Here is a 13350-nt window from a genome sequence, read left to right as displayed (position 1 = left end):
TCCCTCCCTCCCTCCCTCCCCTCCCCTCCTCCTCTTTCTCCTCCTTCTTTTCTCCCTCTCTCTCTCTCTCTCTCTCTCTCTCTCGTTCTCTCTCTCTCTCCCTCCCTCCCTCCCTCCCTCCCCTCCCCTCCTCCTCTTTCTCCTCCTTCTTTTCTCCCTCTCCCTCTCTCTCTCTCTCTCTCTCTCTCTCTCTCTCTCTCTCTCTCTCTCTCTCTCTCTCTCTCTCTCCTGTTGGGCCAGGATGAGCCCATCTCCTGAGCTTCCCAGAGGCCCAGCTGATACAGGCTGGGCCAGGGATTTGCTCACCAAGGGAAGCAGTGTCCCAGAGGGAGAAAAGAAGACATGTGATTTACACAGCTTAATGTACTCATTAAGGGTTTAATTGGAGTCACTTTGCCACCGATCCTCCAAGAACCCCTTATTTTCTCTGTGTAATTAAAGAAGCAACCTTTAGCTTCGCGATGCATAAATAGCGACCATCAGGGAACTTCCCAGCCACATCCCTGACTAGATCCCACTAGACAGTTTAACTCCCAGGGGCACTGGAGCTTGGGGATGCTCGTCTTTAGTCTGGGGTATTAGCATTCTCAGAGACGAACGTGTGCGGTCAGCCTCAGCAAGGATCAATTCCCATCTCTGCCCTCTCTCTTCTTTGGATGAAGCATTGATGCCTTTAAGTCTCAGTTTCTCCTCCTGTGAAATGGGGATAAGCTAGGTATCTCTCAGGGTTCTGGAATTCATAGGCAGGTACCATATGTTCTGTGTGAAAGGTGCATGCTTTGCTAAAGTTGCAAGGATGGAGGGCCATTGAGTTTCAGGTGGCAGGAGGAACTGCAGTGTCCAAAGGGCTTCCCAAGCAGGGGCAGGGTGTTATTTTTATCTTGTGGGAACACAGAATGGTTCCTAGAAAGTCACACGAAACATTCTAGCAATTGGCTTCCGAACAAGGACACACACTTTCCCATACTGGACCGAGGTTCAGAATATTTTGGTTGCTTGCCATCGTCTGGGTTGGTCCACCTGCCCCTTTCAGCCTCGTCCCTCCCTCCTGCCCTTTTCCTGCCTGCTTGCAACATGAAACATAAATAATTAATACTATCCAATTACCCAAGCCAAAATAAAAAAAAATAAATAAACAATGCGTCAAGGGTGTGCTGGCTTTCCCCTGAACTCACCATCAGGAAGAGGCTGAGTCCCCAGTGCAGACGTCTGGCTCTCGAAAGCCATTTGCGTGGGGCTGCTCAGTGGGTACCAGGGTTAGTTAAAGCTTGCTTCATTATGGTGGCGTTGGGGCAGATGGGAGCTGATGGCACCGGGCTGTTTTCATAGGGAAATGTGCACAGAGTCCCAGGTCAGTGCGGTGATAAATGGGCTTGCCGACAATTTGCTGGGAGCGTGCATCTTGGGGGACTCCTGAGGTCATGAGATGTCTGCTGTGAGCCTACACAATTTTCTTTACTTATCAGTCCCCGCCACATCACAGACACATATTTGAACAATGAAACAAAGGACAGCATGCATTATCATGTCCCAGCCGGAGACCGGGAGCTTCGCTAAGCCAGACTGTGCTGATTGGACAGCGATGGGACATACAAAAAAAAACCCGCCGGTCGCAGAGGGAGGCTGGTGACAGTGAGCTGAACTGGTGAGTTGGGAGATGTGCTGGGGGCTGCAGGTGGACAGAACTTTGAACCGTGAGTTGACTCCGCAACCACAGTGCCGTGTTGGGATCTCTGAAAAGCAAGCCTCCACTTCCACAGAGGAAAGTCAAACCCCTCACCATGCCTTTGTGTCTTGGAACCATCTGACGACACTTCACTCCTCCCCAACGGTCTTCCAACCTACACCATACCTAGCTAGTGCCAGCCTCTCCTTGTACCTGCTGCCCTCTCCACTTTTCTCACTTCATCGAAGGCCTTGTACTTGTGTCTCAGATGAGATGGAAATCTTCCTGAACCGCTCTGCAGTGGATTTCCGGAATGCCTCCCAGCTTCTCATGGTATATCCCTGTTTGTCCAGACTGGCAGTGCTTCATTACCTGTCCAGACTATAACTCTTCTGCAATACAAGGAGGCGGGAAAACACCTGGCGGTACTGCCAACATCTCACACCGTGCCGGGCACGGAGTAGATGCTCACAGCTGCTTAGGACCCAATGAATAAACAGAAGTTATATTTTGTAACTGTAGAAAATAATAATGCTCACAAGAAACACACACATGCACACACGCACGCACATGCACATGCACAGGGGCACACACACACATGCACACACGCACACACACATGCACACACGCATGCACACGCACATGCACAGGGGCACACACACACACATGCACAGGGGCACACACCCTGCCAATCAGGGTGAGGACCTCCACCTCCTCCCCTGCCTTCATCAAAATGAGCCTCCATCTGGCACTAGGAAACAGACTGAGCTATGGAAGCTGAAACATACAGCCCTCCAAACAAAATCCCTCCAAGAGAATTTGGAAGTTAACCCCAAGTAGGGGAGAAGATGTGGGTAGGAGTTTGTGGTGTGCCTTAGACAACTGGGACAGGACAGGGCATGGGAGAGCGAATGGGTATAAGGAGCGACTGGGGAAAGTGATGCCAAGGAATGCCCTTGTCCATCAGGGATGTGTGCAGCATCCAAGGGGATGGCTGTTGGGGCAGGAGTAAAGCAGTCTGCCTGGTTAGAGGGAGCGTAGAGGAGAAGGAGGCTGCCCCTTCACGGCTGGGCAGTAGGAACAGTAAAACTCTGAGAGGACAAAAAGCTGACTGGTGGGAAAGGATCAATAGGTGGCAGGAAGAAGGAGATGTGTGGTAACATGAGCCAACAGGTACGTTGATGAATGGGGAATCCTGGGAAGTCCCAGGAAGCATGTGGGGAGGCAGGGTAGCCTAGACAACAGAGTGGCTCCTGCTCCATCTGCCCCGTGACTCTGGGCTATCTACCAGCTGTCTTCCCTTCCCTTTTCTGCAAAGCACTCCCCCACATGGTGCCATCTTACTGTTCTTCAGGGGTTTCTCCATCATATCCTGGAACCTTCCCATATGCTGCTGGATAGGAGGCTCGTTTCACAGACTTTGGCCCAGCAAGGAGAGGGACCAATATAAGCCTACTTAGCTGGTGGTGGCCATGCTCCTTCAAATCCCATGACAAGACAAAGGCTGCATGGCTCCCTCAAGCTCAGTAACGGCCCCCTTCCCCCCCAAAAAAGTCAGGCTGGACCTAGACTTCTGTCAGACCAGATTAGCTGACCTCAGAAGTTAGTAAAATTACACTCCACCTCTCTCTTTCTCTGCATGCATAACTTTCCTCCTCAACTGGCCAGGCTTCTCCCATTCTGACCCCATGACCTTGACTGACTTATCTCCTGGACCTTTCTCTGGATTACAAGTAGGTGATAACAGTCATGTGGCATTGTTCCTCCATAACACCTAGGCACACTTAGGGGATCTCCTTGGTAGCCCACTATCTCCCTTTGAAGCCTAAAACTATCATGGGTGTGAGAACAGATGCTGCTCCCCAGAACCCCCTACTCTGCACTACGCTTTTGCCCAGACATTGTAAATATAAAATACAATCTGCCATTTTCAGGAGCAGAGGGAACCGAGGCTCAGGAAGAGTCTGTAAGTCCCCCAGTGCCACAGCCAGAAAGTGGCAGAATAAGCTGTCACCGAAGTTATCTTCCCATGGATGGCCTGCCTTGTGGTCTTTCCACACAGTGGGTACGAGAGTCCGTGGAGTCAGTGTGGTCTGTTGGCATGCGGAAGGAGGGATTGCCGGACAGATGGACAGCTTCCACAGCATCCCTTCATATGTAAAGCACGCCAGGACGGCAGAGGGAATTCAGGGAAAAGAGCAGCATCAGAAAGGAGCCAGGTGGGAATGGAGCAGGGAGGGAGCCAGTCCAATGTCAGGATTTGTGAGGAAAGTCATCAATATGCTGGCACGCTCCTCCCATACATCTGTGGGTTGTTTTTTTTTAGGGGGGTTGGTGTGCGTGGACTGGGATGACTGGTGGTCTAAACCAAGCAGCCTTCAGAGGACAAATATGTTTGGACAAATCTGTTTCTTTCATAAGTATTCAGGGGTACCAAGATCCTGGGTTGTCAGGACAATGAACATCACTCCTATGCTGCGGACAAAGGGCAACGTATTTATGACAGACAGTTCCCCAGTATGACCTCTGTCCTGGCTCATACTCTGAACTCTCTCTGCTTTATAAGTCTGCAGAAGCTTCCTGCAACGTGTGTGGAGCAGCGAGAGGAGGGGACAGCCCAGATGCTCTGCCTAGGGTGCTGAAGGACCAGATAAACAGCACTTCTGAACTCAACTTACAACTTAAGGAAGAAAGAGAGCATTTCCCCCTTCATTCTGTGACTGTCTACTGGGCAGGAGCATGAGTTTAAAATTTAATCATAAACCCATTGAAAGGAAATAAATCACAGAGCAATGTTTTAAGTGCAAAAATCTCTAAACTCTTGGGTTATGATTACTTGATTTAGCATAAAAATTAAGAGCTAGTATTTTCTACGAGCAGAGACAGGCACTTTTGAAATTTGCCCAAGTGACAGATGCCATTAATTTTTTAAAAAGTAATCTGATTAGCAATGCAGCCTGTGCTGTAAACATGTCTCTGTTCAAGCTGCAGCAGTGATGTCTGTGGAGACTGGCTTCCAACTTCCATTGTAGGTTTAGATGGACCATAACTCTGGAGCCTCGGCTTCCACTGCACAAGGCAGCAGTGCTCTCAGCAAGGGAGGGTGGGTGACTTTCCCACAGATTTTAAGCAGTCTGCAAAGGCCTGGCTTAGTAGAGGTATAGTAAGTGTTTGCTGAATGGCAAATAAATGGCTGTTGTGGTGATGTCGTGCATGCATGTGTGCGGGCACATGTGTGTACTCATGTGGAGGCCAGAGGTTGACTTAGTGTATTCCCCTTTCTACCCTATTTTTTTGAGACAAGGTCTCTTATGAATCCTAGAATTCACAGATTTGGCTAAACTGGCTGGCTCTGGAGTTCTTGTCTCTACTCCTCCAGTGATGGGATTACAAATGTGAACTGCCGTGCTTGGCATTTCTCTCGGGTGTTGGCAGTCTGAACTGGGGTCCTCGTGTAGGTATGGGTAGCGAGCACTTACTGTCCAAGTCTCGGCTCTTATCTGCCTGCCACTCCTGCAGATAAGTCACTTGAATGCCCTATAAGGTGCTGATATGACTCTATATTGCAGATGTTGGATATACACAGAGAAGTGAGAAAAGTTGTCACAGGTCTGTACTAGGTGAGTGGCTGAGTGGGGCCCGTACCACTCTACAGTCTGGAGTCCCACCACCCCAGCACATCAGTGAGGAATGAATGAAAGACGTGCGTTAGGCCTTACCATCCTGCTTCCTTGGACTCTGTCTTCTTTGTGTGTGTTCTCTATTGCTCTCTCTAATTCTTCCTCCATATAAACTCTCATACACTCATTTAATAAGGACTCGAGGACCACGGCTGTGCTGGGCCCTGGGCCCAAGGATGGAGCTGGCATCAGGGTCTGATGACAGTGGCAGAGAGACAGTTCCAGCTCATGGGTCTACATGAATAAACCCCACTATAAGCTACTCACTCATTTATCTAGCAAGGATGACTATGTAGCAAGTGTCTGGGTGTGCTGGGACCCACCTTGGGTGAAGGGAATAAAGCAGCCGCTGTTTATTCTCAAGTGGACCAAAAAATAGAACAGTAAGCAGTGGAGGTGGTTTCAAGTTCTATACATCATATTGTGAAACTAATGAGGGGCAGAAAGAGGCAGCGAATGGAATATACGAGGTGTAGCAGAGACCTTAGTCTCTACATCCAATGAAGGGACTCAACATGCTTGTTGTGTTTCAAAGCACCCAGCTCTTCTTGGATCAGCCCACTCATCGCAGAAGCCAGACCCATGAAGGAGGGGCTGATGTTGCCCTCATTTTATATACAAGAAAGTTTTAGCCTAGAAACGTCGATAGCTGGGTCAGCATCCACCACGGTATATAACAAATGCAGATTTGACCCAGTGCCCTATTCTGAAGACACTGCTGTGTACCTTAACAACACATCGGCTGTGTCCCCTAGCAATATCTTTCTACCATAGAGAGCTAGCCTTGGGATGATGTTTCAGGAGCGTGGTGACCTTGAGAGCGCCAACACTTGAACTTCTGAATCTGAAGATGACTGAATCTGATAGATTGGAACCCCTCTGACATCCCAGGAAGAATTCTGTCCATGAATGACCAGGTCACATTTCCTCAGTGTAACACCACAGTTCAGATTACATTTTTCCAAGAGGCCTGTGGCCTCCACAGAGTACAGTAAATTATTCCTTCTTAAAGTTAGCGTCCCATAGAAGACACAAAGAAACAAATTGTGTAGGCTCCTCTATAGGGCACATCGTGCTTGCGCTCGGAATACAAATCAATGAATGGTGCTCCCTGAATAGAGGGGCACGTTCTGAGCTGATCTTAAATGGTTTTTTGCTGTGGCTTCCGGATTTTCCCTTTGATTTGTGAGCTCTCCTCCCTCCACCGCCTGCTCGTGAACGTTGAAGATTCAGGCAGCTCTCCCTGGCCCTTGAGTCATTAAGGTCAAATAAAGCTGAGCCTCACAGTGTGATTTCATAAATGTGCTCAGTAAACCTGACAGTAAAACATTTTATTAGGCGGGGGGGGGCGCTGTACATAAGTTATTTATTTGCCTATTGAAACATGAATGGGAAAACTCGCTTTTACAAGCAGACAGGAGGATTCCGTGACCATTGACTTATGTCATCAGCAGGGCTGGGTTTTTGTCCTTATGTTTTACGTTGCTATCCCAAGGAAAAATAAATTTGCCTCTTCAAGGCGTGGGTCTTAAGCTACTTAACATTATATGTATCTTTCAATGGTACATTAACATATACAATGTATCCTTAAAGACGGACAGGAAGAATGAATATTTCATGGGCTGCAGCCTGCAAACCCCATCAGCAGCACTGATAACATTGATTGTTTTCTTGACCCATTAGGCTCTATTTTGATTTCTCGTGGCTGGAGGCAGGCTGCACTGCGGTAAGAGATATTTTGGCAGCAGAATAATCTAGGACAGAATTTCCATGACCTTCACCTTCTAATAGGGAGGGCAGAAGGGACTCTAATGAGAAGACCTGGCCCTGACACAGCCCTGCCTATCGCCATGATTACCTGCTAGATAGTGAGATTACACCACCCTCCTGTGAAGAACTGAGTTCATCAGGCTCTCACTGGTTCAACTAGCCCACCCAAAGGCCAGGCCAGACCCATTTACATCCAGGTGATCATCATAATTACATTAGCAACGTCTCTCATCTGCAAAACGGAGAATGGGCAACCTCCATCATCCTAGAGGCCTGTTCACGCCACAGGCTGGAAAAGAACCATCTGTAAAGGGTCCTGAGGGATGAGTGCCTTTTCCTGGCTCCAATGATCCCAGGGGGGCACTATGGGATCTGGTGACCACATCGTCCTTCCAGATTGGGTTGAGTAGAAATTGGAATCTCTACTCTGTATTTGAAAAAAAAATGCATCTAGGCCACTGATCTACAGCCACACCATAAGTCAGGGTGATGGTGGGACTCACCTTGGCTTCAGTTCAACAATATCCCCTGATCTGGACTGACAGCACCTAGCTGGCCAGTCAGAGAGACTGGGAGGATTCGAGGAGACCAGGCTTACTCTCCAGATAGACAGAACCTTGTTTGTTAGCAAACTCCACCCCCAAAGGCTCCATTTGGAACAGGACAGAGGAACAGGCATCCACTGCACAGATGAAGATAATTGAGCTACCTCTTCCTCATAATGCCCTCAGAATCACGTGAATGGTCCCTCACATTCTCCAACCTCCTTACTGAATAAAATCCTCACATGTATGAGTTGCTTTCCTCTAAGAGGGACTATGTTAGTAGCCTTCAACTTATATTTTTTTCTAGTGCTGGTAAGGACACACAAGATCAACTCTCTTCGCAAACATTGTGCTGCATTGTTAACCTGTAGGCACAGTGCTCGTCAGATCTCCAAAGGAGGAAATGCTGCAATAGGAGATGGTGTGGAGGAGCCCTGGACAGTATGTGTGCAAATTAAGCTGGCCACGGAAGCAAATGCTTCCTGGTTCCACTCCGTGAGGCACTTAAAATCAGATTCATAGGAGCCAAGATTGGAATGGTAGATAGGGTGTTCTTGAAGGCCTCTTAGGTAGCTTTCTCCATCAGAGCTGTCAAGGAGACACACACACACACACACACACACACACACACACACACACACACACACGATGCATTAGAGTGGTATACAGGCTGTAGTTCTGCTGGTCCAACAATGTCTAACAACAGGAAGTCCAAGAAACCAGTAGTTGTTCAATCCATGAGGCTGGATGTCTCAGCTGAACTTCAGTATATGCTGGAATCCCAAAGAAGTAGGGTTAGGATGGACTTTCAGCAAGAGTGAGAGCAAGCAGGCCAAGAGCAAAGAGCTTCTTTCTCCCATGTACTATAAGCGTCCAGCAGAAGGTGTGACCTAAATTGAAAGTGGATCTTCCCACCTCAAAATCCATATGAAAGGTAGTTCTTCCTATTTCAAATAGTTTAATTGAGAATCCATCACAGATGTACCTATTAGCTCTAGTTTTAGTTAATTCCAGATGTAGTCAAATTAACACCAAGAATAGCCTTTATAAGTCTTCTAGGCTTTGCAAAGACTTAGTGTTTCTCTCTCTCACTCTCTCTTGTTTATGCAGCCTGGGTCTCCTTGTTGGAGAAGAATACTTCAGAGAGTTGGTCTCTGTTGAGCTTTTTAAGAGGACCCATTTTTCCTCACAGAGGAGAGTGCAGGACAGTAGAGGACCTTCACTAAGCATGGTGCTGGGTGTGTATGAAATCCATACTTGGTCTCTACAAACACAGGGAACTTTGACCTATCTGAGAGATGAGTAACTGAGGCCCAGGGTGGCATATGGTCAGACAAATAACTGCGATCCAATATAGAACTTGAACCCAGACCAAGTCTCTTACTCTTTCCAGAACCCCAGGCTGCATCCTAGGGTAACACCAAGTTATGACTTCTTCATGCTAATATTGTCAACTGAAGCCAAATCAGTTCTGTTACTAGCAGCCAACAGCCACCAAGGAGCTGCTTCCTTAACTGTTCCCCAAACATCGGCAGACTTCACATATGTCTCTGCTGAGAGCAGACCTTAGCTCAGATTCAAAGCTGAGAGATGCCCATATGTTCTTGCTTTGCTGTTCATCATGTAGACATGCTCAGCCTTTCCTCCCGTTCATGAGCAAACTCTCTTATCTTAACTATTAAGACTGCCCTGAGGGGGCTGCTTACCACCTGAATTCTAGTTCTGACTCTCTTTGGCCTTCTGGGGGGCCCCAAACTCACTCAGGACTTTTACTGGGGCCAGCATTCTGCATCTCTGAATATTCTGGGATGTAATTTTAGGTGAGCCCTAGGGAAGATCCATGTTTGTAAGGTATGTCTGAAGTGGGAAGCCTGAAATGGATGGAAGGGAAGAAACAGCAAACAAGTCAAGTCTGTCTTACATCTTATATCTCCACGTGCCTTCCTGGCCATTTCATCTATATCCTTCACTCATGTCCTACATTCTCCTGCCATCTTGGCCCTCAGCCTCAGGCATCCACCTGCCTGTTCACTGTCTCCAGGTGGAAGTTAGGCTTTCCCTTCTCCCCATCCTGACCTCACCGTCGAACCACCCCAATCCCCCATTGCCACATCACTGCCAAAATATATTATCAATGTCACTCTTCAAGCTTGCTCAGGTCAGAACCTCAAGACTCTTCAGAATTTGCATAACCCAGGAGGAAGGTGTCAGCAAACACCATGCATCCTATTTTGTGTGCTCAACACAGTTCGAGAGCCAAAGTCCTTCTCTATACCATCATGGCTACAATCACAATTCCAGTCATCCTCATCTGTGGCAGGGACCTGTTTGCTTGCTTCTGTCCCCTACTCCCTGAACCATAGCCCCCAAGTGCATTCCTCCCAAGTGCAAGTCAGAGCCTACCTTCCTCCACCACCACTTCTTGTCATCTGGATTGTCTGTCAAGGCTGTCCCCATGTCCCCTGCTATCATTCTCTTTTCTGTCTCAGCTCTGCTCCAGATTATGGGCTTCTTGTTAGTATTGAAAAACAATGAACATGGTCTCCCCGCAAAACCATTGCGTTTGCTGTTCCCTTTGCCCCAGAACCTCATGTCTTTCTCCCACCTCAGGACTCTGTTGAGATCTACCTGACCTATGGGCCAGTCCCTCTCATCTGGCCTGTGGAATGTGCCATCACCCACTGCTGTGTCGGTTCTCAGCGTCAGATTTTATTGTATCCACACTAAGGATAACCATCTGTCACGCTATATGTTTTCCATATTCTTGTCTTATTTTGATGATTGCTTTTTCCCCCCTTTCTTAGAGCACCTGCTCCATCAGGGCAGGACTTACTCTCTGTTTTGTCTAGAGTGCATCTCCAACACCTGGAACCCTGTCTGGTGCACAAGAGACAAAGGGAGATTTGTTTCCCACTGAGTGAGTGTTTGAATTGATGACAGCAGGAGAAATGCTGAGAGACCCAGGCCACGCACCAAAGATACTTCCCAGACTAAGATGTCCTGACCCCCACACAGTCTGTCAATCCTGTCTTCTCTCAGTAATAGTGGGAGGGGCTCCATACCTTCTCTGGAAGTGGTGATCTCTAGGTAGAAAGTGTATGCCCCAAGGCAACCCCAACTTTATCAGGAAGTTCTCTTTTGAGTTCTGTCCATGAAGACATACAGGGCTGCGATGGGGGATTTACCACAGGAGTACTTAGAGTTCAGAGGGGAAATCCTAGAGATCTGAGGCTTATGCTTGCTGGCCAATGAGAAAGAAGTAACCCTTCTACATGTGGTTCTGCCATTTCCCTGAATGAAAGCCCAACTACATATACTACAAGACCTCAAGCAAGGCAGCGTGTGGCCCCTTCTTCAGGGGGGGGGCAGTGGCTCTGTGTTTAATAGGGAAGTGAGTAGGAAAAGTAACAGGGGAAGAGGGAGCGAGGCTAATGTGGGGAAACAGGGACAGGTGGTCTTCGGGATGCTCTACATGCTAGTCTCCAGAGTTCTGACACTGCCTGCCTTCACTATTGCTATTGGACTTAACTGTGCAGAACCCACACCTTTCTTCAAGTAAACAGGCATGTAACCAGCTTGCCCAAGTGTCAACATGCTGTATGTTTGCAGATAGAACTCTCACATCCAGAGGCAGGAGCTTAGGAAATGCCCCATTGGCTGTGGCTTCTGTGAGTGGTGAGTGTTAAGGACCCGATGCCTTCCCTGGAGCTGGTCCGTGGGGTATGGCATGTCCCCTGAGGCATCTCCAGTTTTATCATTGATTTGGATCTGTCAGTCTGTGAAGAACCATTCGTAGGATCATCTCCTGAATCCTGGGCCTGAACCTTGTCTAGGTGCACCATAAAGCGTTAAAGGGCATTAAAGACCATGGAGTCAGGCAGACTATAGGGCACGTGGGACCGTGCTACAAGATAGGCACAAGAATTGGTAAGGTTGAATAGCTCAAACCTTGGGAATCTCAGAGATTTGAGAACAGCAGGAGTGGAGTCATTCCTTACCCGTCTCTGTACCTGCTCTGGAACAGGTAACCACAACACCCACTGAGAAGGCCAGTTATATAGCATAGGCCCTGGAGTCCTTCTCCGTGCTAATGAGGTATCTAGATAACCTTGAGCCCTCAGCCAATGACCTTCCCTTTCTTGGCATTCCTTCCTCCAAGAGGTATATAATCCCTGGTTTACCCCAAATAAAGTGTATGTGCCCATATCCACTGTCAATAGAACTGTTTCATTCATGATCACCAAGGGGAAGGGCCTTAGGCATCTTCAAGACTCCTAAGACTCTCAAAGAAAGCTTTCAGTCTGCCAGCCCCTCTGGCACTTGCTCCTAACCAGGGAAAACGTAGACCATGAATCTTCCTTCCTGACTTCCTCTCCCCATGGCCTGCCAGTGGAATCTGGGTGCCCCCAGCAGAGAGGAGTCCAGGAAACCACTGTGGACCCCCCATTCTGGACTTTGCTCTGCCTCTTGACGGCAGTGCCTGGGCACCCCAGGTACAGAGGCAGAATGCAGTGGGACAGCAGACCATGTTCTAGGTTCAGTGGCAAAATTAACACACACACACACACACACACACACACACACACACACACACACACACACACAGGGGTTCTAGGAATTTTGACAGTTCTAAGCCTCAGTTTCTTCATCATACATGGTATGATCCCTGATCATAACGCCTTCTGTTTAGATTCTGAAATATGTACATAAAATATTTGACTGGGTCCCAACATCTCAGCAGCACACTGAGGGAACGAACGAGCTATATCTTTCTGCCTGCTTCCTTCATAATTGGGTCTGGGGGCTCAGAATATTAAGAGTCTTGCCTTGTTCCTCTTTGTCCCCTGGCCATTTGCACTTCGTCTGCACAGAGAGAGCCAATGCTTGAGGATTTGCTGAGCCCCTGGGAACCTTCTATTATGAGGGAAGGCACCCCTGTAGGTGTTATGGAGATTATCATTCTGGGGATGTCAGAACTGAAATGAAGGGCTGCTATCTGAACCTCACTTCTGAAGGTGGCAGGCATACATCATAGGGGAGGGAGTTCTGATATTTTCTTTTCCTTACAAAATTCATCACAGACACTCAGCCCAAAACACAGGGGAAACAGAATTGTGTTTTGACTTCTAATTTATCTTTCTAATATCCACTTCTCCATGCCCTGGAACAGAGCCAATGAGTCAAAGAGATCACATTTCACCAGCGACCTTGAACGTGTGATTCAACATCTCTTTTTGCAGTAATAAGATCTTTTAACCCAAACTGTCCATTTTATGAGACTGATGCAGGATAGAGGACCAATGGGCAGGCCGAAACTCGGGGTTATTAAAGCCCTGGGAAAATCAGTATGCTCTGAAGCCGGCACACGGCTGCAACTTAAGCAGTGATGACCTAGAGGTCAGAAGGGAGGTTTGCCAGGGACTGAAGCTGCCTGCAAAGGCACCCACCCACTAGGAGCCTGTCTCAGAGGGACAGGCAGCTGACATCCTCTGGGAGTAGAGGCTGCCTCTCAAGAGAGGGGCAGAGCCCCTGGTCATCTCAAAGTGTGGGTCTATCCAGAGCTCAGCAAGGCAGGGAAAGTGGATTTAGGTAAGCAGGAGGGGCAGGCAGGGCAGAAGAGAGCAATAGGGATCAGAAATTCAGGAGTAAGAATGCAGAGGGGCTGGGTGGAGCCCAGAGTGGTGGCTGT

The 13350-nt window shown here is 48.3% G+C and overlaps 1 protein-coding gene across 2 annotated transcripts in view; it reads right to left on the bottom strand.

Annotated features, from left to right (window-relative positions):
• Nav2 (neuron navigator 2) overlaps window positions 1–13350 on the bottom strand; it is a 658579-nt gene that overhangs the window by 594715 nt on the left and 50514 nt on the right. The window lies entirely within an intron of this gene.

This window comes from Rattus norvegicus, chromosome 1 (genome assembly GCF_036323735.1).
Source record: "Rattus norvegicus strain BN/NHsdMcwi chromosome 1, GRCr8, whole genome shotgun sequence".
Classification (NCBI taxonomy): Eukaryota; Metazoa; Chordata; class Mammalia; order Rodentia; family Muridae; genus Rattus; species Rattus norvegicus.
The sequence above is the reverse complement of the archived record's forward strand: the minus strand, read 5'-3'. Positions and strand labels throughout refer to the sequence as shown.